Source organism: Phoenix dactylifera, chromosome 1 (assembly GCF_051530095.1).
Source record: "Phoenix dactylifera cultivar Ajwa chromosome 1, Ajwa_hap1_PhDact_Kaust_v1.1, whole genome shotgun sequence".
NCBI classification, from domain to species: Eukaryota; Viridiplantae; Streptophyta; class Magnoliopsida; order Arecales; family Arecaceae; genus Phoenix; species Phoenix dactylifera.
In genome coordinates this window covers 51,710,032-51,721,692 of record NC_143190.1, presented here as the reverse complement: position 1 = coordinate 51,721,692, position 11,661 = coordinate 51,710,032, and the positions used below count along the sequence as shown (strand labels likewise).

Genomic DNA, 11,661 nt, shown 5'->3' with positions numbered 1-11,661 from the left:
GCGGAACCCCGTTCACACCGTCGTGTCAATCGTTCTCGGTTTGGACCACCAGCAACAAGTTTCATTTGCAGAGATGCATGAATCTGTGTCAACTGTTGAGTTTGATAGTCCAAGATTATCCTCAGATCCAGGAGCCATAAATACAAGATTATGGGTTTTTGGAGAGTATGAATGTAAATTTTAATTTCATAGGGCTTAAATATATTAAAAACTAGCTTTGTGGCATACATGCAAAAAACCCTCAGTATTATATTCCAATCATCATAAACATACTCTTGTTAGAATTTTCTATTTTAAATGTGAGCTATGGATGTAATGGTATTTCTTTTTGTCACGTACCATAAACCTCCTTTGCAAGGCGCCGCCTGAATTTTTCAAGCAACAATTGCTTGCTTCTGTGGCTTGTTAGAAACTTCTACACCCTACTTTCTACTGCTGAACTCAATTCACTCAGTAATTCTTATGCTGCTGTCCAGTCTCACAGGTTGGTTTCCTCCAGCAGCTTATTGGTTCAGTATCCAAAGCTGATTATTTTGCTCTTCGCCATAGCTTTATCATGGTATGCCCCCTCATCAGAACAACAGAAGTAACTAGTATAATAGCACTACTTGCTTACGAGAATGGGTGAATGGTGTGCTCCAGGCTCATTTTCGACATGATCTTGACTTGGACTTCATCAAGTATCTATGGAGATCTCTGGATCATGACTTCGCCATCAGCATTAGAATTAGGTACTGATATGAAACTTCTTCATGATCAAAATTCCTGGTAACTCTACTTCTGAACCGTTCTTTTATGCTCCAATGCAGTCTTTGGATTTGGATGTTCGCAGTTCTTTTCATCTCTCTCGGAATACATGGTAGTCATCAGACCTACACAATCCAAAACCAAAAAAAGAGTTTTTTTTTTTTTTAAAAAAAAAGATAGTCAATTAGGTCTCTCTCAGCCAAGATATTTGATCAAGTGACTTTACCGGGCAGGTTTCTATTATCCTTTATGGATGCCTTTTATTCCCTTGACTGTGAGGACATCTAACCGAGATCCTCTTGTTTCACAACTGAGTCGTGGAGAAATAAAGAGCGAGAGGTTTTGTTACAGATGCTTCTGATCATGGGAACAAAGCTGGAGGTCATTGTCATTATTATGTGCACCGAGAGTACTCATGAGGCCACTGTCGCTTTTTTTTTTTTTTTTTTTTGCTAATACGGGTGGATCATACCTGTCGGGTACGGATACACCCAATAAAGTCAGAAAATAGGATACCTCGGAGTGCCAAAGGCAACTCCCCATCTCCAGTCCATAATGTGTCTCCGGAGTGGCGAGCTACAAATGCAGCCACCCAATCCGCAGCCCCATTGGCTTCACGGTAGATATGTTTGGCCTGAAAGGCCCCTCCATCCCTCGCCATAGTCCATATATCACGAAGCAAAGGGTGGTCACTACCGTCACCCTTAGGACCCTATCGGATCCAACTGATAACGGTGGCAGAATCACCCTCTAGGGTGATAGACCTCGCCTGTAACACGCACCGGGCATGTCGAAGGCCAGCCCAGGCAGCGCTCAGCTCCGCGCTCGGAACCGAGGTATCAAATAAGTGACTGCCACCAGCGGCTACAACCCTAGCGAAAGGGTCCCGAATGACGAAACCCGCACCTCCCCTCGTGCCACCATCCAGGACTGACCCGTCAAAGTTGACCTTGAGGAAACTCGGGGGTGGGGGCTCCCAGGTGAAAAACACCGTGTGAGATACTGCCGAAGCATGGTGGGGGCCCCAGATGTCCCGAGCTGTCAAGGTCCCTCCGGTGGTGGAGGCATGACACATCTCTGCCGCCTGACTGCGGGCACTCTCGACCACAAATCTCGGCGACATACATCGTTCACTGAATATACGAGCGTTCCTGGCCAACCAGATCTGGTAGGCAGTGCAGCTCACTCGAGTCACCTCCTGACGAAGCGCCGGGGACTCCGAGGCCTGGCGCATGGCCTGTAAGAACTGGTCCCTACAGATCCATACCGGATGCGGGACCCCTGCCAAACGCCAAGTGTCCCTCGCCCTAGAGCACCGAAACAAGACATGGTCGACCGTCTCGGCCACTCCGCAAACCCCACACTCCAGGGGGATCCTCAAGCCTCGTCCACCAAGTACTGCTCTCGTTGGAAGACGGTCCCAGACCACCTTCCAGAGGAACAGCGCAACCCTCGGGAGGAGGCCCAATCGCCAGATCCAGGCACAATCAGGACCAGGTTCGTACTTCCGCCTAAGAATACGAGAAAGGACGCTCATCCTGACTCTAGGACTGGTCGAGGAACTCCACACTCGTACATCTGGTCCACCGCTCTGTGGCAGAGGGAGGGAGCGAACCCGCTCCGCCAGATGCTCCCCGAAGAAGCGGGCTAATCGAATCTCGTCCCATCCAGCCTCCCCGGGAGTCATAAGATCACAGACCTGTAAACCCTCCCCTGCCTCAACACTAACAGTAGTCGGCCAGCGGCACAGGGGGAGGCCATCAACCCATGAGTCCCTGGTCACATCGATGCTGCGGCCATCGCCTATCAGCCATCGAGTGTGGTCCGACACCATGGGCACATATCTCGCAATCTCACGCCATAAAAAGGAACATCCCCGCCCTCCTCGAACCCCGCCCTCCTGGCCTATCCCCCCATAGCGGGCGGTCATGATCCGGCTCCAGAAACCCTGCGGCTCCAGGATGAAGCGGGAAGCATGCCGGGCGAGGAGCAGCTCTCGTCTCTCCCGGAGAGACAACACCCCAAGGCCACCCTCCCTGAGAGGGAGGCAAATACTCTCCCATGCCACCAGGTGCACCCCACGGCCCCCACCAAGCGAGCCCCATAAGAAGCCCCGAATCAGTCGCTCAATCTTTAGGAGGACGGATCTTGGCACCACCGTGCTGGTCATGAGATAGATAGGCATAGAGCCCAAAACAGATCTGATCAGCAAAACTCTACCCATCATGGATAGAGACGCTGCTCGCCAGCCCTCTAGCCTACTCTGGACCCGTAGCACCATCCCGGAGCACTCAGATACACGCAGTCTCCTACCTGTGATCGGAATACCCAGGTATGTCCAAGTCCCGTCCTGCTCAGGCATCTTCAGAATCCTCCGAATCTCACGTCGAACCCCGGGTGGCGAACTCGGGCTAAAGGAGATAGAGAATTTCTGGGCATTCACTCTCTGACCAGATGCATGGCAATAGGCGGCCAAAGCCCGCCTAATAGCCATGGCATCTGCTACGCGGGCACGCGTCAGGAGTAGGCAGTCATCGGCAAAAAGTAAATGGGATATCGGCTGGGCCCCTAGAGCTGGGACGTAAGCCTCCAACTCTCCGGCGGCACATGCAGCCCGCAGCAATCGAGACAAAACATCAGAACAAATGATGAATAGGTACGGGGATAGCGGGCATCCCTGCCGAAGCCCCATAGTAGAACTAAAGAATGGGGACGGAGAACCGTTGATCAAGATAGAGAACCGCGGACTCCGGACACACCCCATGACCCAACCAATCCAGGTCTCATGGAAACCCAGACTCTCCAAAGCTCGCCTAAGAAAACTCCACCCGATTCTATCGTAAGCTCGTTCCATATCCAGCTTGATAGCTATCAGGCTTCGACGCTTCGGGGCCCGTCGAAGATCCCACATCATCTCTTGGGCCACCATAACATTATCGAAAATGCTCCTACCTCCAACAAAAGCACCTTGCTCTTGACAAATAATGCCGGAGAGAAAAGGCTTCATACGATCCATCAGTATTCTTGCCACCACTTTGTATAAAGTAGTGCACAAACTGATCGGTCTAAAATGGCTCGGCTCGGACGCATCCGTTCGCTTAGGTATAAGCGTGACAAAAGTGGCCTTCCAGTCGTCAGGCATACCTGATCGACTAAAGAAACACAGGACCGCTTCTACCACTGCGAACCGAACGATACTCCAGTATCTCCGGAAAAAGAAAGGAGGGAAGCCATCTGGGCCCGGAGCCCTGTCCTCGCCCAATGCCCAGACAGCCTCTCGCACCTCCCCCTCCGTCACTGGTCGAACCAATAGTGCATTCGCAGCCACCCCGATTTGGGATTCAGCTCTCGGGAGCAGGCCGGCGACGTCCGACCCACTATCCTCCGTCCAACGGGAGCGAAAGAACTCGAGTAGGATGTGGCTAATCGCCGAATCATCGTCCACCCAATGGCCCCGCTCATCCCGCAGGGAACGAATAGTGTTCCTCTGCCTCCTAATGACCGTCGATCGGTGAAAGAAACTAGTGTTCCGGTCACCCTCTCTGACCCACTAAATTCTGGATTTCTGTCTCCAGAAGATCTCATGTTGACGTAGGATCGAGTGGTGGGTGGCTAGTAGTCCCCGGAGGCTCACCATATCAGCCTCGGGGAGCACGCCCACCTGATCCTCCCTACTTTGGAGGTCAGCAATCGCAGCCTCCGCATCTTCCAGCTTCCTAAAAATATCACCTACGACCTCCCGATTCCAGCGACGTAGCCGTCGCTTGGTCAATTCCAGTTTTCGTGAAACCCTCTGCATGGCGTCGCCGTGGACCGGCAGACCCCAAGCTCCCCGGACAATGTCCCAGGATTGAGGAAAGGATAGCCAAACTTTCTCGAAACGGAATGGGCTACGGTGACTCGGGCCTGATACCGTCGAGAACAGCAAAGGACAATGATCCGAAGCAATCCGAGTAAAATGGCTGACCCTATAGGACGGGAATCTGATAAGCCAGTCAGTAGAAGCAACAACCCTGTCCAGTCGCTCCCACACCCGAGCTCGTCCAGATTGGTTGTTACACCAAGTGAAGCGCGGACCAGAGAAACCCAGATCTACTAGGCCGTTCCGCGAGAGGAAATCGCGGAACTCCCTCCTATCCACAGAGTCAGTGAAGGCCCTGCCTTCTCGTTTCTCACTCTCCTCCAAGATACAATTGAAGTCACCCACCATCACAGACGGAAGACCCAGAGCAATTAGGTGGGTGAGCTCGTCCCACAGAACCCTCCTGGTTCGATGGTTTGTACTAGCATACACTCCGCACAAGACCCACGGTGCAGCATTAGGTTCCGAGATGGTCATGATGACCTGTTGGGAGCAGTTGTGGAATACGTCAATCGTAGCCACACCCCGCTTCCACAGAGCCACAATACCCCCCGACAACCCCTAGGAGTCAACTGCATACGACTCCCAGTCAACCTCTAACCGTCGTAAGACACGACTGAGTCCTCTACCGGAGAGTCGTGTTTCATAAAGTAGACAGATCTCCGGACTATGGATCTGGACCAGCCGCCTAAAGGATGACATAAAGGCCGGCTTTGCCGCCCCCCTACAATTCCACGCAAGAATCCTCATGGGGAAAAGTCCGAGAGGTCGGCCACAGGCACATCAACCCTCTGGGCCATAGGGTCTATCTCCACCTCGCGATCAGGATCAACCTGCTGACCCTCATCCGAACTAGTCCCGGACACTACTCGCAACACAGCCGCCTTCACCCGTTGAACGACAGTCGAGTGATCCACGGTCGTGCGAGCAGCCCCCTCATGACCACTCGGGTCCCCTACCCCTGGCACCACCAGTGCAAGCGTATCCCGCCCCACCAAAGGGTCACTCATGGGACAATCAACGCAGACAGGGGCCTCACTCATCCCAGCCCCCTCGGGGCCACTCGAATCACCTGCCCCTATCTCCATAGGTGCAGGCATATCCTGCTCCGCCAAGGAATCACTCATAGGGCCGACAGCGCAGGCAGAGACCCCACAAGTCCTAGGTACATCGACCGAATCAGGCCTGCCCGAGACACCATCCACCTGCCCCACATCCCCCTCTAGAGAGCCTAGAGTGGAGAGCATCACAGTTGGCGGATCCACTCCCAGGGACTGGGCCCCAAATTGGAAGTCACTGGGCCCCGTGAACTGGGCTAGTGGATCAGGCCTGGACTCAGGCCCCATATGGCCCAGCTGGGCCGTGAACAGTGGAAGGCCCCCGCCCACAGGGGCCTTCCCAGGGAATCCCGTGCGTGGCCCATCCGATTTGGAACACGCACCAAGCTCCGCGCGACGGTCCCCCAGGACCGTCGCGCGGTTCACCGAACGAAACACGCGGGGCACGCGTGCCCCGCGTGCCGCTGTCCCGACCGAGCCACCCCTGTGGCCCGCCCGCCCCCGGCCCAGGGACCGGCCCAGATCCGTTAGCAGCCCAGTGTTTCTGGGCCGCTTCTTGGGCTTGACCGTGGCCTGGCCCGCCTCTCCAGTCGGCCCGCCCTGGTCCGCCGAGTCAGCCCGGGACTCAGGCAGCGCCGACTCGTCAGCCACAGGCACCGGGTCGACACGTCCCACGGGCGGGGCCAAGTCGACTCGGGAACCCTCCTCGCGCCCGTCGGAGGCCAGGACCGCCACCCCCGGCGGGGAGTGGTGACGGGCCACCTTGACGGGCTTTTGCCAACCCTCGAGATCCGGTGGGGACACCGGAGGGCTAGGCGAGGCAATCGGCGGATCCGGCTGAGAAAGGGGCAACCCAGCGGATGGCTCGGTCGTCTTCCCCAGCTCCGGCGGCCCTTTTCCCCGCGGCTGTCTGGCACGGGAGGTCACCAACCACGGGCCATAGATCGGGCCGGGGACCTCCTTTTCAGGTGAGCTATCGCCAGTCGGAGCCGGAGCCCCAAACCAGCACACGGGCCCAAGATGCCCGATTCGTCCGCACCGAACGCAGAGGTCCGGGATGCTCTCGAAGACGAAAGGTTGCCAAATAGCCTTCGTCCGCCCGAGTATCCGTATCCCTGGGAGGAGAGGCGCGGATGCGTCGATGGCCACCTTGACACGAGCGAAGCCCATAGCCCGTCGGCCCTCGGTGACACCGTCCACCGCCATTGGCTTTCCTGCCTTGGCCGCAATCTCTAAAATAGTCGAAGGCGACCAGTATTCCGGGGGGAGCCCAGGTAGCCGGAGCCAGACCACTGTGGTCTTGACCGGAGACTCCCTAGGTAGGAAGTCCGGCGCCCACGGCTCCAGGGCAAGCAGTTGCCCTGCCACCACCCAGGGCCCCTCCGCTAGGGCGCGATCCCGGACCTCCGACGACCGGAATCGCAGAGCGAAGTGGTCCTCGGCGAGGGTCACCGCCACCACCTCCCCTGTTTTCTTCAGCCGGGCAGCCACGTCCTTGGCCACCCACTCGACCGGCACCCGCCGGCCGAGGCTCCGGCTGACGAGTGCTAGCCCCTCCCACTCCCGGCGGGCAGCCTCAATGGGCTCCTCCGAGAGCTCGAAGACCGACGGGAAGCGAAGGCTCAAGCGAGCCACCTCCTCGTCCATCAGTCGATGGGTGATCCAGGGCCCGAGCCGCGTCCAACCACCCGGTCGGTCCCCTTTTCCCCCCTTCCCCTTCCCCTTAGACGTACCTGGTCCTTGAGCTACCACCTCTGCCCAAGACCTCGTCGACGACGATGCCGCAGTCTGCTTCGTCGAGGCAGCTTCCGCCGTCGCCCCCGACCCCGGCTCCCCGACCGAGCCCGCCGAACCCTCCATCGTCGTCTTCCCCTTCATCAGATCCGGTTGACACCCTGCAAAACAAAGGAACTGGGCTCACGGGATGGCCCGGACACAGCAGAGCTCCCCCACCCCCGCTCAACGCCGGCGAAGGAGACCGTTAGCACAGCAATCCTTTCTCTCTCCTCAGAGTTTCTCACTCTAAAGAGCCGGAGAAATTTGTGTGAAGCCTGACAATAGCTTGTTCTGGTTCGGATTCTTTATCTCGTCCAACTCATCCTATTTCAGGTAAAACCTTTGAATGAGTCCTATATTTCCCAAGTTCCAATCTTAATACTCTCTACCATTTCTCAAGCTCTGATCAACTGTTAAATTGTCTCAGTATGGCATACGGAGTATCTGTTGATCCTCCCTAATAAAAGAAAAAGCAACAGGAACCAAGTTCAATTTTAAATTATTTTAAGCGAAAAGACAAACGTTCAAGTAAATGAGTCGCCAGTCTCAAGCACTAGGGTAGTTATGCCACTAAGATATTTATGTTTACATAGCTGCCACTTCTGTTGGTAACTAACCTGCTTTAAGAATAAGCAAGCAGCTAATATCAAGTGCAGATAAAACCACGCATTCAAACATAACGATATGTCTCTCAGCTTTGAGGCACCTGATAATCACTGGCAACTAAACTCCATGGCTGCAGTTTCTAACATGCCGCATATAAGCGCCAACCACTTGATGAAACCAACCCCAAAGCATCACCTTTCCTATCTCAAGCCGCATCTTTAATTTGATCACTACTACAGAGGCATTGACTGATACACACATAATTTGATCCACGTATGCACTGCTTTTTCTCCCCACTTCTTTACACTCAATTCACAAGCACAAGTTAAAAAATCCAAAGGAATTGAAATGCAACCTGATCATATCTCACCATCAGTGTTTAAATAACTCATTGCAAGAATTTTTTTGTCGGTACATATACGAACATATAATGCATATATAATAATGGTATGATTGTTGATGGAGAAGAAATCATTCCTACTGGCATTCTTCACATGGACTTGTGTAAGCATGAGATTCTTCTCTTCTAAATCCAAATCTCTCATTACCGTCAACATATTTAACCTCTTAGAACAGTACAAGTTTGGGTTCAGATCACGCTGCCATCGACAAGCAGTGGCTGATGCCCTTGGCCTTGGAATTGGAACGCTGATCCTGTTCCGGTGCGCATACAGAATCCTACCCCTGTACTCATTGGTCACACTGTTAAGTGCACACATTGTTCCCAGATTCATTAAAATTTGGCGTATTTTTGAACATCTACTCACCCTCGCATGGTTGGCTGGATTTGTTTGTATCAAGATGGGATCTTCAATGAAAGAGACAATATTTGCAGTTTGTGTTGTTTGGGGCTTGAGGAAATGGCAAAGAGTTGCAAAGAGAAACCTAGCAACAAGGAACTCCAGTCCTGCAAATCCCTTATTGGGAGCCTCACCTTCATTTATGACCGCAAATTCACCAGCTCATCCGGAGATATCTAAAGCAACTTCACCATCCCAATCAAAAATATCCAGCACAGCTGAGCTTGGAGTATCAGGAAACACAGGCCAACTGAAGATAGAATTAGTGACCGAAGTTGCAACCCAGCCATGTACCAGTGACACACCAACATACAACAGAGAAGTATCTTTAGCAGGGTGGAGCAGGCAGAGCAACAGATTCTTGTCGGGTAGCCAACATCAGAGAGAACTTGCTTCAGGATGCTTCATTTGAACAACATCACAATGATAAGTTACATGAAATGAAAAGCTACCATAGTATGCCTTGTCACTTCTCTCTAGTTCTCCATGCAAACCTCTCAACTATCAAAGTAATGCAGGAATAAAATATGAGCAGAATTACAGTTTATAATAAGATTAGTAACTGGCTGATCTTTATTAATAGCAAGAGGAAGGAACAAGACTTCCAACTCTGTTTATGTAAATAGTGTACCTGAAGTTGGATCATCTGGGCTTAAAAATTACTCCCATTCAACTTATTCTGCATAAAAATCATAAAGATATTAAGTAAATCTTTGGATCGGGAATTCGAAAATCAAATTGAGAAAAAACCTCTCAGTGCACGTTGATGTAAAGATATACAAACCTACGAACAACCAAATGGTCTTTGACATGTGCCCAAAAGTTGTGTCGCATCCCATCACTCTAGCACTGTGCCCTGACATCACCTCAGCTGGCCACTGCATATCATGGAAATTTTGAAGGACCTGAAAACAACACGAACAATTATGTATGTCCTCTTCCACAACAGCTTAACCTGTTGGAGTCTAATGGCCGGTTAGCAATACACAAAAGAAAAGAGTAAAATTGCAAACAAGATGATCTAAAACTTCCCACCTCTACCTAGTTTTGTAAGTCTAGTAGCACAGGACAAATCTCTTTGATTATTCACAAAGAAAACATGGCAGGTCATAAACCTGAAAGAAGTTACTTTAGGGAAAAAGTGACTGAACCTTAAAAAAACTAAAATTATACTTCCATAAAGATGCACAAACCACAAAATTTTACTTTTGAGTGATGAGATGCAAGGATTCTGCAACTAGGTGGAAGCCATATAGTTCTAGCCATTTAATACAAGAGAAGCGTATGAGTATTTGCTTTATTGTGCTATGGGAAATCAAAAAGGCCAATACCAGAGAAAGCAAGATGCATGCTACGGGGCCTAAGATAGTGAAGTATGAAGTAGTCAAATCTAACAAATCCAAATTCATAGAACCAACCGGATGGAGTACAACTAAACTAACTGCAACATTAATTTCAGTTGAATCATTAATTAATACATGGCGGGGAAAGAAAACCTTCATCTGAAAGTTCAATTTAAGCAAAGCATAATAAGCTTGCTATCCTCTTCAAGTACTCTGAAGAGACACATTAATGATTCTGACAACAGTACATTGATTCCAGTTTATGTCAATGGAAGCATGCAGTGACATAAATCAAACCGGAGAATGGAAGAGAATTATTAACACTAGAGGGGCAAATATCCATAAAAACAGGATAACACTAACCAGAGAACAAAGAACTACATGCATAACTCTGTGCACAAAATCGTACAAGGAAACAAAACTTAGACGTTAGATTGGCACCTAAACTGGTCAAAAGTGCAAGGCTCACAATCATGTCTGAAAATGAACCCTCTAAAACAGAAGAAAGCCCTGTAAATCATAAATTATGGAGGACCAGGACAACGGCACCAACTTGCACCAGCAAGAATCATCAATTAAAATGAAAATAACCTAACAAGCATGCATATACTGAAGCTTGCTTAGAAGTACACAGGCTTCTCACTTCATATTTGGTGACTGACAAGATTAGCTTTTCAATATAATCATTAAAAATAAACCATCTTCATTGTCCAAAAGTTAAATATCTGAAAAATCTGAGACGTTGTTGAAATAATTTAGTTTTTCCCAAATGTTAAGAAGTAATTTCTTGCTCCTATACTTTCAACCTAATAGCAGAGATCCGAAAATCATCCAACTGCTTCATGGACAGTAGAGCTACTATTCAATGGATATGATATAACTCAAACAGAAACAATAGGACAGCAATTAAAAGTCAGCTATGCATCATGATGGATTTAGTAAGCTTAACTTTTGGGACACCAATGAAAAATAGAAATAAATACAAAAGTACAAAAAAAGAATATCTAGTTCACAAGCATACCTCATTTGGTTGCAACTCTTTTAAAATCCCAGAGCACCTTCTGAATAGCAGAAGCATGTCAAAAATCCTGACTTCAATTACAATAAGACATTCAGACAGTAACATGATTACAGCACCTTCAGGACAGCCTCAACGCAAATCTGAAACCGAAGGGCTGATCAAGAGTTTCGTATACCCCTAGAAGGAATGCTAGGACATGGTTCCCGATCAAATTCCCCAACATTCCCTATTACCAATTTGGTATGTTGTCTCCCTTGTGGGATGAGTTAGAGAGAGAGAGAAAGAGAGAGAGATTCACATCCATATGGTTCCAAATATTAATGTAATCATTTGTCAACTAGTGGTCATGCTTCAGGAAGTAAACATGTAATGTAACAATCAATTTATTGATGATGTAACTCTCCAGAGAAGAACTTTGGGCAACAACATGAAGCACCCATCTACATGC

General features: G+C 50.2%; 1 long non-coding RNA gene across 1 annotated transcript; it reads right to left on the bottom strand.

Moving 5' to 3' along the window:
- Nucleotides 1-9,211: 9,211 nt before the first annotated feature.
- LOC149768736 (uncharacterized) lies at nucleotides 9,212-11,343 on the bottom strand. The gene is made up of 4 exons (XR_016396418.1): nucleotides 11,214-11,343; nucleotides 9,634-9,754; nucleotides 9,481-9,528; nucleotides 9,212-9,350 (listed from the first exon to the last, which is right to left on the bottom strand). It is a non-coding gene; the product is annotated as an uncharacterized LOC149768736 (long non-coding RNA).
- Between the last annotated feature and the right edge of the window lie 318 nt (nucleotides 11,344-11,661).